Source organism: Rattus rattus, chromosome 2 (genome assembly GCF_011064425.1).
Source record: "Rattus rattus isolate New Zealand chromosome 2, Rrattus_CSIRO_v1, whole genome shotgun sequence".
Taxonomy (NCBI): Eukaryota; Metazoa; Chordata; class Mammalia; order Rodentia; family Muridae; genus Rattus; species Rattus rattus.
Genome location: NC_046155.1, coordinates 46,432,739 through 46,447,020, shown reverse-complemented (window position 1 = coordinate 46,447,020; position 14,282 = coordinate 46,432,739). Strand labels below are relative to the sequence as shown.

Genomic DNA, 14,282 nt, shown 5'->3' with positions numbered 1-14,282 from the left:
CCTTTGGCAGAGTCGTAAAAGCCAACAGCAGCAGAGGCCGTGAACTTGGCATAAGGCTGATGAACCCTTGGAGTGTGGGGTTGAGAGGTTACAGCCTGGGCTGCTAGTTCCCAAAACGTTTTTTTATGATTACGTTGGAAATTTACTTGGGATAAGGCATCTGCAGAGCAAATCATTCTTAAATTGTGATTGGTTGAAGCAACTTCATAAACACACATTCCCCAGATCTCAACTACGAGACCACTCTACGCCAGTCTTCTCTCCCTTTTCTTTGAATAATCTCCTCAGACATGGCCACGGCAGGCTTTATCTGCCTCATATTTCATCCACTGTTCTTAGGCAAGAGCTGACACCTCGTGGTCAGGTTCCAGGGTCTCTTAATCTGAAGCATTCTGTCACTTTGGGCTTCTCCGGAAGCCTTCTGCCGACTTCTCTGCACCTCAGTCTCCGTGTTGGACAGCGTTGACTCCTGCAGCATTAAACATTTTCTCATACACCCAGCCACAGACTTGACATGAGCCCAAAAGCTTTTTTTTAAGATTTATTTTTATTTTTATTTATTTGCATGAGTATCTCTGTGTGTGACTGGCACAGGTGTACTTACTCGTGCCTGCAGAGGCCAGAAGAGGACATCAGATCCTCTGGAGGTCGAGTTACATGCAGTTCGGTCATCTGACTCGGGTGCTGGAGACCAAACTCGAGGCATCTACAAGAGCAGCAAACATGTTTCTCCCTTCCTTCCTTCCTTTCTTTCTTCCTTTCTTTCTTTCTTTCTTTCTTTCTTTCTTTCTTTCTTTCTTTCTTTCTTTCTTTTTCTTCCCTCCCCCTCCTTCCCACCTTCTTTTTTTGACCAGGTTTTTTTTTTTTTTTTTTTTTTTTCAGAACTGAGGACTGAACCCAGGGCCTTGTGCCTGCTAGGCAAGTGCTCTACCTCTGCGTGACCTCCCCACCCCCCCCCTCCCCCTTTTTTTTTCAATAGCCCTGGCTGCCCTGGGACTCACGTTGTAGACCATGTTGGCCTCAAACTCAGAGGTCCACCTGCCCCTGCCTCCCGAGTGCTGATGTTAAAGGTGTTAGGGGCCTCACCAGGCCCTAACAAACACTCCTGATTGCTGAGCTATCTCACAGGCTCCAACAAAAAACCATGTTTTAAAACAACCGAGCTGTTTTTTCCAAACCCAGAGCCAAGTTTAATAGTTTGCATGCATATGAGTGTGTAACATATATGTGTACATATGTACACACAAATTAGCTCAGTGATTCAGCTGCTGCCTGCTTCTCCATTGCTAGGCTTTTGACAGTCGATCTTACCAGGCTGAACTCAAAACTTCTGGTCTTCATGCATCCCCCAGAGTGCTGGGGTCACAGGACCACTGTGCCCATCTGCTCTGTCAATGCAAATAGTCCCAAGTCCTAGGGGCTGACTTATCTCTGTCAAAACAGAACTTAGCCATCCTCTTTTTATTTATTTTATGTATATAAGCACACTGTCACTGTCTTCAGACACACCAGAAGAGGGCATCAGATCCCATTACAGATGGTTGGGAGCCACCATGTGGTTGCTGGGAATTGAACTCAGGACCTCTGGAAGAGGAGTCAGTACTCTTAACCGCTGAGCCACCTCTCCAGCCCCCTTAGCCTGTCCTCTTAGCATGGATTTCATTTAGCTGGCTAATGTCTGAACTCAAGAACTAACTGGAAAGAAATATTTTGGGTCTGGTGAAAGTAAAAGTAGTAAACTCAATTATTGGGCCTGGAGCGCATGCTGCTTTTACAGAGGACCCAAGGTTCCCAGCTCCTGTGTCAGATGACTAACAATGGCCTGTAAACTTAACCTGTAAGCCTGTAACCTTAGCTCTAGGGGAACCGATACCTGTGGTACCTGCTTATACCCTCTCTGAGCTACATACACATATACACATAATTGAAAATAAAATAAGTCTTAAAAAAAAAACAAACCTCAACTACTGGCCACTGATTTGAAACCAGATTTACTTACTTTTGGACATGTTTATTCTCCGTGTATATGTTTGTGCCTGAGTGCATGCATGTGCACGTGTGTGAAGCCTATGAGAGTCGGAGGTTACAGGCAGTTGTAAGTTGCCATGAAGGTGCTGGACGGGAGCTGAACCTCGGGCTTCTGCAGGAGTGGCGGTAAGCGTTCCTAAGCACCGAGCCGTCTCAGATCGACTTGCCTTTAGCCTACGAGTTAAGCAAGATAGTCAGGACAAAGGCACGTGAGATGTAACAAGTGCCCCGAGGCTCTCCCCACCCCCAACCCCCTCACAGTTCTGGTTCCAGTTTCTCACTGGCTGACGTCCAGGAGTTTTCAACAGTGAGTAGACCTCTTGCACAAAGAACTGTTACTTACATTTGGGAAACCTCACCAATGAGATCATTAAAAATGACTGAGGACATGAAGGGTGGGTGGGCTCAACAGCTCCCACCTCTAAGTGATGGATGGGTACAGGGAGGAGGGTGATTTAATGCTCTTTTAGTGTGTAGCCTTGGGCAGACTGAGCACTCTCTGGTGGATGGCCCCACGCTCATGAGTATATAGGTAGCACCAGTTGGACTCAATGGGCTATTTAAAAAGGCAGGACATGAAGACAGGAGGGCTGGGGGGGGGGGCGGGTTGGGACGTGAAGACCCAGGGTCAACCTCAGCAGCCGCACAGTCAGGTGTGATGGTGTATGCCTGTTATCCCGTGCTGTGGGGCGGTGGACAGGGGATCCCTGGAGCACGCTGGCCAGTCAGTCTCGCCAAGCTGATGAGCCCCGGGTTCCCTGAGGAAGACACAAGAGGCTCATTACTGGCTTGCATGCATGAACACTCGTGTGTGCGCATATCTATGTATACATGATCACACATGATCACACATGATCACACACACACACACACACACACACACACACACACACACACAGGCTAATGACTAGGCCTTAAGCACAGCTTCTTAGGACCTATGCATGTCACAGAGATCCATGCGAGCAATGCTTTCTCTCTGCTAGCACTCCCTTCTCCAGCTACAGGCCTGTACCTATCAAACGTCTCCTCTTCAAAGACAGGATCATCCTGTGGACAAGAAAACACACACACACAGATTTTGCCAAATATCCAAAACCAATTGCTGACCAAGTAGCTTCACCCCGCCACCACTTACTTAATAGCTACCACTGCGCACACAGTAACTATCAGCTTCTCCTAACGCCTCCACTTGACTCTCCTTAAGCGAGCCTTGTCTTTCTTTGTAATGAATTTGCCACCCTTGTTCACTTTGACTCACTCTGGAGTTCTTCTCTGCCTCAGTAGATCAGAAACTGAGCTAGTCCATCTTCCCAGAGGCCTGCGGTCTTTGAGGGTGGCCCCAGGCGGCCCAGGGCATCGGCAGGTTCTAGTTCCAGCCTGCTGAGGAGAACAGAGGTTGGTTTGTTTTTGTTGTGCGTATTGTTTGTTTTGCTTTTGTTGCTCGAGACAGGCTCTCAGCGTATAGAGTAGGCTGGCTTTGAGCCTACTAAACAGCTCAGTCTAGCCTTGAACACGAGGGGATTCTCCCGCCCCAGTGCCACCCACACCTGCTCCCTGGGGTGCATTCCTGCCCTACTAGGAGGAGTGCAGTGGGCATAAACCGGGGGCTGCATTCTATTGGTACTGCACCTGGCACAGTAAAAACAAGTGAGGAGTCGGTGAGAGCCAGGTGCTCTGAAGGCGGCAAAGGGGATTTGTGATCCCGCTTCCTGAGGCCATTGTCAGTTGCCTTGGATCCGGTCTTTTTTTTTTTTTTTTTTTTTTTTTTTTGTCATAAATACTCAGGAGATTACTGTTCAAAATGTCCCCTTCAGCTAGCAAACAAAGAAGCCCACAGACTCAGCTGCTGCCTGGGCAGCAGGCAGCCCAGAATAGTTTCAGATTGGCTGCTACCATGGTAACATTGATTTCAGTCTCAAGCAGCCATTTAGGTAAATAGTTAATGTTGTCAGAGAACACACGGATAGACCACCTGCCTCAGAGTCCCCTGGGACTTTGTTTAAATCGTCTGTTTCGTTTTGTTTTTAACAGGAACCTTAGAGTCTCATATAGCCCAGGGTATCTTTGAGCTCCAGATTTATTCTAGTCTGGCTTTGAACTTCTGATTGCCACTGTGGTCTAAACCTTGAATTCCTAGGACTCAAGCCAGGGGTTTAAAAAAAAAAAAAACCAAACACTTTTTAATTAGTTCTTTGTGAATTTCACATCATGCATCCCAATCCCACCCATCTCCCCCTCCCCTTGTACCTATCTTATCCTTCACCCTTGTAACCAACCCCACAACTGAAAAAAAAAAGTCTTTACAGTGGAAGCTGTAGTGTGTTACAGTGTGTCCCACAGCATACAGACTTTTTTGCTTACAAATGTTCATTGCAGTGACTTGGTCTGGTCCAAGGCCCCTGGCTTCTGCCATTGTGGTTTAATACTGGATCCTCGCTGGGACTTCTAACATTTTGTTGTTGCCCTGTGCCATGGAGATCCTGCAGTTTTGGGTCTGTAGGACCAGGCCCTTCATGCACCCTAGCAGTTCACTGCTAGGGTAGATGTTGGTATGAGCCAGTTCAAAACTCTGGCTCTGCACCTGAGGATATCCAGCTGGTTGGTCAGTCAGCCTGCTCTCATGCCCCAGGGTGGTCTCCCAGCAACCCCCAGCAACCCCCAGCAACCCCCAGCAACCAGGGCTGTTCATGTGAGGTGCAGGGCCCACTCTTCCAAGTGTTATAGCTGCTGAGGGACAGAGGCCAGAGATTTTTAACTGGTAGAACTGGCACAGACTCTACAATCCATGCTTTAGAAAACTTCCAAGGGGTTAAGAGCACTGACTGCTCTTCCAGAGGTCCTGAGTTCAATCCCCAGCAACCACATGGTGGCTCACAACCATCTGTAATGAGATCCGATGTCCTCTTCTGCTGCGTCTGAAGACAGCGAGTGACACTGTACTCACATGTATAAAATAAATCTTAAAAAAAAAAAATCAAGAAGAACAGAGACAAATGGATCTTTGTTAAAAAAAGCAAAAACAAAAACAAATCTTTTATGGCCTGGAGCTATGGCTCAGTAAGGTGCTTACTGTGTAAGCTGAGCACCTGAGTCAAATCTCCAGCTCTCCTATAAAAGGGAAGAGTGGTGTGCTCTCTTGTAATACAGTGATGGAGAGACAGACGGGTAGACTCTGACATCATTACTGGCCAATCAGTCTAGCTGAGTCAGTGGGCTCCAGGTCCCAGTGAAAAACCACACACAAACACACACACACACACACACACAGAGTCAGTCAGTCTCTCTCTCTCTCTCTCTCTCTCTCTCTCTCTCTCTCTCTCTCTCTCTCTCTCTCTCTCTCTCTCTCTTTCTCTCAACTGTCAATCTGTCTAATCTTCTGGTTCCTTCTTGTTCTCTGGCTTGTTCTGTCTTTTACCTGTATCTAGCTTGTTCTCTCTTCAGCTTGTCTCTGTAGAAGTCTCCAGGTAAAACTGCCTCCTTTCTCTCTCTGCCCTGCCCACTCTTATGTTGCCCTTTTTCCTCTCTGTTCTTGTGAGAGTTGGGTATGTCCTAACCTTGTCAGGTCTTTCTCTGATTCATCACTTTGTCTAATTAGACATCACCTTCAAACACAGGAGGTTCCTTCTACAAACTAACTTTACCTTCATTGTTTTGGATTAAAAGTGTGTACTAAGGAAGCATTCCAGACAGATTACATAGACCTAGAAGGTCTTTGGGTGTGATCAGAACAGCCGCCATGTTGCTGGATTAAATACCTCTACAAGGTATGGTGACCCATGCCTATAATTCCAGCATTCTAGAAAATCTTCAGCTAGTGAGTTTGAGGCCACTTGGATTTCATGAGACGGTGACACAAACCAGGAAAAAAAAAGTTACCCAGGCAGCCATACACACAGAAAGCAAGACCCATTAAAGAAGACAGGCGTCTCTGTTTATAGTGTGCCTCTGTTAACGAATCCCTCTCACTTCCTTGAACAAGAGCAACTTTCTTCCTTACAGAGGCCTGGCATTTTGTTGTTTGTCTTGGGATGGGGTCCCATGTGCCCAGCGTGTTTTTAGAGCGAGGGGTGAAACTTGGTCTATACTGGCAGTGTTGATACCTTTCTGCCCGAGGGCTGCCATTCCTCCATGTGTGGTGTAAGCCTGTCTTAACTGGGTTTCCTGTTATGTATGGCCAACTTTCCTAACAGCTATGGTCATGAGTTTCCCTTGTTCTCCCTGGGTTATGTAATTTACATGTAGAATGTACAAAGTTAAAAAGCAAAGAGAAGGCTATGGCTGGTGGGCTGAGAGAGTGGATGGTGGGTGTGGTAAAGCCTGTGTGAAGGAAAGCTGCTGTGAGCAGGCCCTCCCCACTCCCTCCTGTTACACCTTTCACTTCCTACAAACGTCTGTGTCCAGAAAAACAATTTGTTAAATCTTTTATTTGCATTTCTTGTTCCCGAAATAATTATATTTGTGTAGCTTTCTGGTAGTCAGCCAGAAGATTGTTTACTGTTGTTGAAGTGGAACGCCAAGTTGGGGATGAAATCATTGAGGAAATGCTTTCACTGACTAATAATAGAAAACCTAAAATTACCCATGTTTGTCATCAGATTGGCTTCCTAATACATGGTAAATGCTCCCTTCTAGCATGGCTCAGACTTTGCTTCTCATATGGGTACTGATTAACGGGTCAAGTACAGTGTCCAGGCAGGAGGCCTACTGGTTCTGCTCTCACAGTGAAAAGTCCAGCAACTTGTCACTTATTGTCTTGATTGGTTTGTTTTCTCCACCAATTAAAGAATTCAAAGTCAGGGCTGGAGGGAGGGCTCAACACTTAAGATCATTTGCTGCTCTCCCAAAGGATCCCAACACCTACATAGCAGCTCATAACAGTATGCAGCTCCAGTTCTGGGTCATCCGGTGCTGTCTTCTGGCCTCAAAGAGCACCAGGTACTGTTTTGGTGGCCCAGGATGGGTTCCTTTTCCTAGTTTTGGGTTGGTCAACTTAAACAAACAGAGATTTGAAAGGCCCACAGCTTCGGATAAGTGTGTTTATGATGGGATAAGGCAGAACTCCTTCCCTAATTTGACAAAGAAAGGAGAATTGGTATGTTTATAGCTTTGAGTAAACATGTTGGGGTTGGGGATTTAGCTCAGTGGTAGAGCGCTTGCCTAGAAAGCGCAAGGCCCTGGGTTCGTCCCCAGCTCCGGAAAAAAAAAAAAAAAAAAAAAAAAAAAGAGTAAACATGTTCAGGACTAGCCTTGTACAAACCCCACCAGCCTGGACTGCTCAGCAGGAAAGCGGGCCTGCTGGAGGGAGAAAATGCCTTCTACTCTAGGCCTTTGTCTCAGGTCACAATGGTGAGGAAGAATCTGGAAGTTTGCCCTCTTCAATCGGTTTGTGGCCTCTTTCCCTATCTTCCCGTTGTCAGGGATCTGTGTAGCTCCTTGTCCTCCGGAGTTTCTGTCACTGTGATGAAACACTCTGGTCAGAAGCATGCAGAAGAGGAATGAGTTTATCTCAGCTTACAGGCCGCCGTCCATCACCGAGAGAAGGCGTGGCACGAACTGTAAAAGTCATGGCTTTTCTACTCCCACCCTAGCTCTGAAATAATGACGTGGAGACCTAGCGTGTTTATGAAAAGGCTTCTTGAACTATAGGTGGGCAGGGTTCTCATCTATTCTAACTCGGCCATGCTTGCCTAGCCCAGTTCCCAGCGTTTTCCCAGCTCCCCGGTGTTGCCTGCCGGTGTTGCCTGCCGTCTGAGTCTTGCTCTGGCTCCTCCCGCTCCAACCATCCTCTCCTGGTGACTGTCTCTTGGCGATTTCTCCTAGCAATTCTCCCCTTCCTAAACACCCCCTCCCATCAGAGATCCCCTCCCCTGGGATCAGAAGTCCTGCCCCTCCTCTCCTGCCCTGCTGATCAACTTTTTATTAACCAATCAGAGGTGATGAAAATTTTTACACAGCACCGAGACAGGAGATGTTTGACAATATGAACTGCAACCAGATCTCTGGGCACTGCAACCAGATCTTTGGGCACGGCAATCAGCATCTGAATACACAGCGTACAAAACCATCCCCCAACTAGAAACTCAAGCAGGAACTTAAAGCAGAAGCCATAAAGACTGCTGGCCAGCTTCCTCAGAGGGTCATGCTTAGCTAGCTTCTTTATACTGAACCGACTGCCTTCCCAGGGGATGGTGGCGTCCACAACAGGCTGGGACCTCCCACATCAATTAACAATGACGATAGCTCCCCACAGATCATTCCGATCCAGGCAGTCCCTCAATTGAGGACCACTTCCCCCCCCCTCACCCTTTTTTTTTTTTTTTTTTGAGACAAGATCTCTCTGCATAACTCTGTCCTGGAATTCTCTCTGTAGACCAGGCTTGCCTCATCTCACAGAGGTCCACCTGCCTCTTCCTCCCAAGTGCTGAGATTGAAGATGTGTACCATCACGCCCTTTTTATGTGGCACGATGCTATACCAAGCTGACAAATAAAACCAACATTAAATGGACACTTAGGGAGGAAGGCTGGTGATACGTCAGTTCTTACTAAAAAACAAATTGTACCGTTCTCTCAGATTTCTGAGCAAGCTGATAGCATCACAGGATAGAAGCAGGAACATAAGAATGAAAGCCGGGCTGCAGAGAGTGCTTAGCAGTTAAGAGCACTCACTGCTCTTCCATAGGACCCAGTCCAGTTTCCAGCACCCACGGCAGCTCACAACTGTTTATAACCGCCTCAGAATCTAGCAACATGTTGAGCGTTGAACATTGACCTAGTAACGTGGTTCAGTGCCTTTGCCTAACATACACAAAACCCCAGGTTCAATACCTAGAAACATGCACACATGCGGCGTGCACGCACACACACACACACACACACACACACACACACACACACACACAGAGTTGAGATTAAAGGCTTGCATTGCCATGTTGTAGTAAAAATAAAAAAACGTGCGTTCTCACTCCCTGTGGATCTGCAGGAGCTGTATGCTCTGGCTGTTTCTCTGCCAGCCACTTTCACACATTGCCCCTTGACTGGTTGTTACTATGACACACACACACACACACACACACACACACACACACACACACACACACACACGTTCTGTGGGCTGTTCTAGCATGGCACCACACCAAGCTAGCCCCAGGCATTCTATAGCCAAGCACAGCTTCCAGAACTGAGACATGTTGTCTCTCTGCCTGCTGGGAACTTTGCTCACAGCCCCTGTAGCCCAGTAAAATCAAAGCTCTAGAAACCTGTAGTTTAACAATTAGATTTGTATGTTAAATTCTCAATCTACAACACATCCACAGAATAAATTCACTGCCAATGAATAAAGATAGAAACCGCCCATCTAGACAAGGTAAAATTGACCTAGACCACCTACCTGGATCGGAATCCTTCTCCTCCGACTCCATCTTCCTCCTTTGCTCCCCCTCCTCCCTCCTTCCTAGAGTTTTCCCCGCCTACCCTTCCCATTCTCATCCAATGATAGGCTTCACCTTATTCTGGACCTGCCTTGCTGCATAATGACATCATCCTACAATGCTATCCCCAGCTAAGACTTTATATGATAGTAGCTATGCCGTGTTGTTAATTAAAACCCAGGACAATTAAGGCTAACCCAGGACACTCACATAAAAGGGTATTTAGTGAAGGCTAGAAAGGGTGTGTGGGGGGCTGGAGAGATGGCTCAGTGGTTAAGAGAACTGACTGCTTTCTAGAAGTCCAGAGTTCAGTTCCCAGCAACCACATGGTGGTTCACAACCATCTGTAATGGGATCAGATGCCTTCTTCTGGTCTAAAAAATGATCTTGCTAGCAGTTGTAGATTGTCTCTTATGGTGTGAATCTCCAGTAGACGTTTCCAATGGGTTTTTACCTGGTTCCATTGAATTACTTTTCATAACTCTGAGATAATTGTCCGGTGGGTAACATTTAAACTGTGGGTCTGAGTCCTACCATTCTTGTTTCATTCTCTGTGTTCTTCTCCATGGTACTGAAAGCTGGGTGCCGTCATCAATGGGGCATCCGTTTAGCTTCTTCCGGACTTTTTTTTTTTTTTTTTTTTTTTTTTTTTGCCACTTTTGTTGTGTTGTATCAGAGATGATTGACTACTTTTACATTCAATTTGTAGTTGACCAGGGCTTTGAACTCCTGGCCTCCCTCCGGAGCCCTGGGATCACACTCAGCAGTTAATCATCTGCATGCACGTGGAGGTGTAATGACAACTTTGTGGAATTGGTTCTCTCCTTCCACCGTTTGAGTCCCAGGAATTGAACTCAGGTTGTCAGGCTTGGCAGCACGCTGGTTCTTCCCAGTCGTATACGATGCCAGGGTTCATGCGTGCTGGCCAAGTACTCTACCAACAGAGCTGCATCTTCCAGATTGTCAGCAAATTCCATGAAGGCAGACTCTCACATCAGTGTCAGTCAAGTGAGGCACAAGGTCAGTACACCACACATTTGTGAAGAAAGTTTCTTCCAAGAACCAGAAAGATTGCCAACTGAGCTGTGAATCTGCTCACAGTTTGGAAGAACCAAGGCTTATAGAACGTTGTATTAAAGAAGTATTGATTAGATGCAGTGATGGTTTGAATGAAAATGGTCCCATAGACTCCTAGGGAGTGGCATTACTTGGGAAGGTTTGGGAGGTGTGACCTTGTTAGAGTAGGTACAGCCTTATTGGTGGAAGTGTGTCACAGGGAGTAGTCTTTGGAGTTCCAAATGCTCAGGCCAGGCCCAATGCCACTTTTTCTTCCTGCTTGCTGCCTGTGGATCTACCTGTAGAATTCTTGGCTCTTTCTCCATCACCCTGTCTGCCTGCAAGCCACCATGCTTTCTGCCATGGTGATTATGGACTGAACCTCTGAACTGTAAGCCAGCTCCAATTAAATGTTGTCCTTTATAAGAGTTGCCATGGTCATTGGTGTCTGTTCACAGCAATAGAAACCCCAACTAAGAAGGAAGAAGAGATAGGACAGCCATGCGAGTATTTCAGAAGTAAGTTTGGTGCTAGGACATCTAAGACCACAGTGGAATGGCTTTTTAGACGAAACAGTGTCTAAATTCTTCAACTAATGTCAGATGAGAGATAGTAAATGAGCCCCTGGTGAGTCCTTGGTCTCACTACTCCTCTGATAGCATCAGCTTAGCTTGGCAGAAGTTCAAGGTTTACTACATCGGAATTTAAGGCCAGCCTGGGTTATGTGACATTCTCTCTCAAAAGACGTGTGTATGTGTGTGTTTATGTATGTGTGTGTGTCTGTGTATGTGTATGTGTGTCTGTGTGTGTCTGTGTCTGTGTGTGTGTATATATCTCTCTGTGTGTGTCTGTATGTGTGTGTCTGTGCTGACATATATGTGTGTGTAGTGTACATATATATTATTTATGTTAGTACATATAGATCAAGATCATTTTGTGTATGGATATTTTGCCTGTATTTAGATCTGTGCACTACATGTGTGCTTAGTGTCCTAGGAAAAGAGGACATTGGATTTCCTGGAACTAGAGATGATTGTGACCAGTCATGTTGGTGCTGGGATTCAAACCTGGGTCCTCTGGAAGAGCATCCCGTGCTCTTAACCAGTGAGCCATCTTTCCGGGAACTACATTTCATATACTTTTAATATAAAATATATTTTAGTTGGGTGGTGGCCTTTAAGCACTCGGGAGGCAGAGGCAGGTGAATCTCTAAAGACTAGCCTGGTCTACAGAGTGAGTTCTAGGATAGTCAGGGTTACACAGAGAGACCCTGTCTCAAAAAGAGTATATATATATATACTCTTACACAAAGTATTTAAGTGGTTATGTATAGAACTAAATATGTGTGTTTAAGTGTATGTAACCTTGTGTGCATATAAATGTATAGGTGTGCGGACCTGTGTAAATGTGAGTATGCACACCTGTCTGTGCCCATGTAAGTGTGTGGGTATTGCAAATCTCTGTGTGTGTGTGTGTGTGTGTGTGTGTTGGGTGCCCAGTGGGGCCAGAAGAATGTCAGAGTCCCTGGATCTAGACTTACAGACATCTGTTAGCTGCCATGTGGGTGCTGGGAACTGAATCTTTGTCCACTGGAAGACCAGCAAGTGCTCTTAACTGGTGAGCCATCTCTCCAGACCCTCCATCAACTAAAAAAAATTTTTTTTCTTAAATGTGTGTGTGTTTTGCCTGTATATATGACACTTGAAGTTTGTATCGTGGATTCAAGGACAGTAGAGGCCAGAAGGGAGGGTCACATCCCCTGAAACTGGACGTGAAGTCAGTAACTGGAAGATCAGTCAGTGCTTTTAACTGCTGAGCCATCATCTGTTTAACCCCTTCTACCAAATATTTTGCGTTAGGGTCTTTCCCTGAATGGGGCTAACTGATTGGTTAGCCTGGCTGGCAGGAGCCAGGGATCCTCATGCATTCACCTCTTGGTCTAGGCTCACAGAACCATGCTGACCTCATGTGGATGCTGGAGGGTGGAACTCAGATCTAGATGCTTTAGGGCAAGCCCATTCCTTCTTGGGCCAGCGCCCCAACCTCTTAAATTTCTCAATTATAAAAGTAGCACAATGTAGGAAAATCTGTGAAGAAGTATAAAGAAAAGCTAGGCACGGGGTTGGGGATTTAGCTCAGCGGTAGAGCGCTTGCCTAGCAAGCGCAAGGCCCTGGGTTCGGTCCCCAGCTCCGAAAAAAAGAAAAGAAAAAAAGAAAAAAAAGAAAAAAAAAGAAAAGCTAGGCACAGTGACTCATGCTTTTAATTGTATCTGAGGCAGGAGGATTCCCATGAGTTTGAAACTAGCATGTTCTACAGAGATTAAAACAAATGGAAAAAGGAACAATAAAAATAAAAATAAAAAATACCCACTGAAAGCAAACCATTGTTAACATACCTGGCGGTTACATACTTCTCTGTAGTCTCTCTGTACACTTGCCTTTTTTCCTGTTGTGATCACACGACATGTGTAGACAGCCCCGTGCCAGTCTGTAGTCACAGATCTTGGCATTTATTTACTTATTTTGAGACAGGGTCTTACTCTGTAGGCGTGGCTGGCCTAGAACTTGCTCTGTATACCAGGCTGGCCTTGAATTCAGAGATCCACCTGCCTCTGCCTCCAGAGAGGGGTTCAAGGTAAGCTTTAAGGTCTCTAGGCCTACACACCCAGGCATTATAAAAACATACTTGGCTTAAAGGTGATGTTGAGCTGACCACAAACTGCTTCATGTACTGTTTTCCCATTTTGAAAAGCCTAATAGGGGACCTAGCCTCTGCTGACCTCGCCAGGGTGAAAGGCTCTTGGGGTGGGGGGTGGGGGTAGGTAAAAAGCTGTTAGCAGAGCCCGCGTGTTTTTAAAAATACCCTGCGGTTCAGGTTGACTGCAAGTTTAATAAGTCAATAGTATGTCTGCCAAGAACTTTTTTTTTTCCTCTCATTTTTCTTCTCCTTCCTCTTTTGTTTTTTCCCTCTCCTTCCTTAACTTCCTCTTCCCCTTTTCTTTCATTATGTTGCTTAGGTTAACTTCAAGTTCTGAGCTCAAGTAATCCTCTTGCCTTAGTCCTAGCATCTCCAGAAGCTAGGACTTCCGGCAAGCCACCATACTCAGTGTGCACCAAAAACTTTACTGCACAAATGCAAGGCTCTGTTAAAAATGGAAGCCGTAGTCCTGTTTGATTATGGTGGTACTACAAAAACTTGGCTTAGTCTTGGATGATACTGCCTAAAGAAAATCATAATCAAATCAGCCATATGCCTGAGGAGAAAGACAAAGATCCTCAGAATTCGGACAGAGGGAAAAACAATGTGAGGGATCGAGTATCCCCAACTCAGGGAAGATCTTGGGCAATGCACAGGTCAAAGAACCAGTAGATCAGTTTGTTTTCCCAGACTAGAATTTGGTCTTTGGGATAGTACTCCAGAGCTATCCAGGTTAAGGAATGCAATGTTCTGGACACAGTGGGCGCGGTAAAAGATGTCTGTCTGTACAACTACTGCTATTTATTGTTTGCTATGATCCAGAACTAAACCTGGAGTCTATATTGTTTCATTCTATCAATATTATCTCCGATGAGTCAACTGTGTGTAGTCAGGTTCCTTGGTTGACTCACTCGATAAGCAGTGAAACTAGGATTTGAACTCATTCGATAAGCCCCAAAGCCAGTCCCTATGGCTTACCACAGAGTTGAGTTAAAAGGGTGACCCTCAGGTTGGTTTATCTCTACTAGACTCAGACTCCCGCAGAGTAGGCGGGGTCATCCAAAGTAGGGG

The 14,282-nt window shown here is 46.0% G+C and overlaps 1 protein-coding gene across 1 annotated transcript in view; it reads left to right on the top strand.

Moving 5' to 3' along the window:
- The window catches only part of Nt5c2 (5'-nucleotidase, cytosolic II), a 179,613-nt gene that overhangs the window by 91,211 nt on the left and 74,120 nt on the right, over nucleotides 1–14,282 (top strand). The gene's annotated exons all lie outside the window — the stretch shown is intronic.